General features: G+C 41.8%; 1 pseudogene; it reads right to left on the bottom strand.

The window, feature by feature from the left end:
• Positions 1 to 2,223: 2,223 nt before the first annotated feature.
• On the bottom strand, positions 2,224 to 2,340 carry LOC124723159 (annotated as a pseudogene).
• Positions 2,341 to 2,743: the final 403 nt, after the last annotated feature.

Below are 2,743 nucleotides of genomic sequence, written 5' to 3' on the forward strand. Positions count from 1 at the left end.
TTTAGATCAATCCACTCATGCGGACATAAATGTGACGTTTTCAGCTTCTAAAATCAGACCCCAAGACCAGAAGAACTGGAGCCAACTCTGTATGAAAAGCTAAAAAAACTACACAGTTAACTGTAATCTTCGCTCCTCCGAAATCTTCATAAAAGAGTAATGTGGACAATAAATGGAATTAGGAAAGAAAGGGAGATTACAACATGAAAGAAAAACTTGTACAACTGTACAACAATTTTAATCTTGTCGAGATATATTTGGTAATAATGTCACAATTAATGTCACAAAGAAGGGCTGTGAAATTTCAACAGCCATAAGATACCGATGCCTTGGAGTGGGTCTAGACAAAATATGTATGCGATGATAATACATCAATTTTGTATTCCGTTTACTGTATGAAACTACTGTAGTAATTTAATACTGCAGTAACCACATTTAATTTCATTACTTGAGAATGTATAGTGCTGTAGCACAATGATGGGCAAAGCGAAAGATAAACATTGCTCTTTATTTTGGTAAGTGTCATTAAATACATCAAATACTATGGTATCAAACTAATGTAAATGCGGATGTGTTCCACAATACAACCTTCTCATGAACTGATGGCACTGACGACTCATACTCTGAGACTTATTTCTAATCACGATGAAAAAAATTTAATCTGCAGAGTTTCAGAAACATCTTTCGGCTGTAATGTCTTTTCTACAGCTGTTCAGCAGAATACTACCTTCCTTGTAACAAAATAACAGTTATTTCTCTATGCCAAAGTTTACAGCTGAAAAGTGAATATCACTCTAAAGAATGATATTGATTATAGAAAATTAAATTTTTTCATTTATATATACAATGATGAGTGAAAACATTTTTACCCAACCCCGCTGCGAGACTTGCCACCTGGTGGCCTTGTGGTTATGTGACGTGGTAAGGAAAGTATTCAAGCAGAGCAGAAAAGATGCGAACCGCAAATGGAGATATCCACTACCGCAAGGAATTTTGACAAAGGTCGTATTGTTATGGTACAGCGCCTGGGGACGATTACGTCAGAAACGGCAAAACAGATCGACAGTACGCCTGCTACGGTCTTGGAAACCTGCTGATGATGACTGAAGGATGGTGAGATCCACAAGTAGGCAACAGAGTGTTGGACACCCACCTTTAATCTCAGGAAGAGGGAGCCGGAGGTCTGGTTGCTCTATAAAGTAGGACAGGCCGCGATCTGTGGCACATCTAACGACCACACATAATGCTCGTGCAGGTGCAAGTGTTTCGGAATACAACGTTCGACGCAGTTTGTTCAACATGGGGTTCTGCAGCAGATGACCGCACGTGTTCCTTCGTTTTCTCAACGATATTTGCAGTTATGATTGCAATAGTGATGCAAAGTCATGGAGATTGGTCCGATGAATCACATTTCGTGTCCACCAGGTACGAATACACTGTCATCCAGGCGAACAACTTCTGGACGCATTCACTTCGCCACAGATGTAGGGCTAGGGAGCCTGGGTGGAGGGCGACAGTATGTATGCGGGGGGCGTTCAACTGGGCTTTGTACACCACAAGTATAGAACCCGTAATGACCACCCTTTTGTTGCAAAAGAAATAGCAAAATTAGTTATCCTGACAGTGACGGCAGATATTGACAACAAAATTTAAAACTGACTTGAAGTTTAAAGTTTTACGATATAGACTGAAAATATTAGTCGGAATAAAGTAGGATCATCTTTACCGTTAGACAAATAACGGGATTTTGATGTACGTGACAGGAAAGTGAATCCTGTGATTACCGATTTGTGATGGGCCATAGCCTTCGTGATACTTAATAGTCACGGACATCAATGGACACAAAAAAGACTAATCGCCGACGTAAACTCGATTAATAGACTTGAGTAGGCTACAATTAAACGCAGTCACGAAGAGATTACAATTACGCCGTATTGGCAGAAGTTATCGTCAAAGTCAGGATTACTTATGTTAACGGACATAATTCCTTGAATGCCATATCGGTGTGTGTTGTCAGCGTAGGCACTCCGTCTTCAGGCCACAAGTGGCCCGTAAGGACCATCCGACCGCCGTATCATCCTCAGTGAGGATGCGGATAGGAGGGGTGTATGGTCAGCACACAGCTCTCCCGGTGGTTATGATGGTGTTCTTTGACCGGAGCCGCTACTATTCGGTCGAGCAGCTCCTCAATTGGCATCACGAGGCTGAGTGCACCCCGAAAAATGGCAACAGCGCATGGCGGCTGGATGGTCACCCATCCAAGTGCCGACCACGCCCGACAGCGCTTAACTTCGGTGATCCCACGGGAACCGGTGTATCCACTGAGGCAAGGCCGTTGCCGCTCAGCATAGGGATAGACAATAATTACGAAGAACAGTAAACCTTAATTCAACTTTAATTCTCCGTGTCACCTACATCATTTCATGGACATTTAAAGTGTATTCGTGAAATTAACTGATTATTCAGACAACATAAAATTGCCAAGGAATTAGTAGTAATTTAAATGGTAACACCAATAAATTTACACCAAAATTACGAAGCATTCTGAACATTGCTCAAGTGTATGCTATCTCTGTAGTTACGTCGTGCAATTGTTGAATACGCGATGTAGCGACGCCTTGACGACGGAATAATAATTAACAAGCAAGGGACTTTTGGTTATTTCATGTCAGTGGAGGCATCGCATTATCGAGTGGTGCAGTCGCTACATTTGTAGGTGAAGAAGGTCGACAGACAATGAACA

Source organism: Schistocerca piceifrons, chromosome 1, assembly GCF_021461385.2.
Source record: "Schistocerca piceifrons isolate TAMUIC-IGC-003096 chromosome 1, iqSchPice1.1, whole genome shotgun sequence".
In the NCBI taxonomy this organism is placed as follows: domain Eukaryota; kingdom Metazoa; phylum Arthropoda; class Insecta; order Orthoptera; family Acrididae; genus Schistocerca; species Schistocerca piceifrons.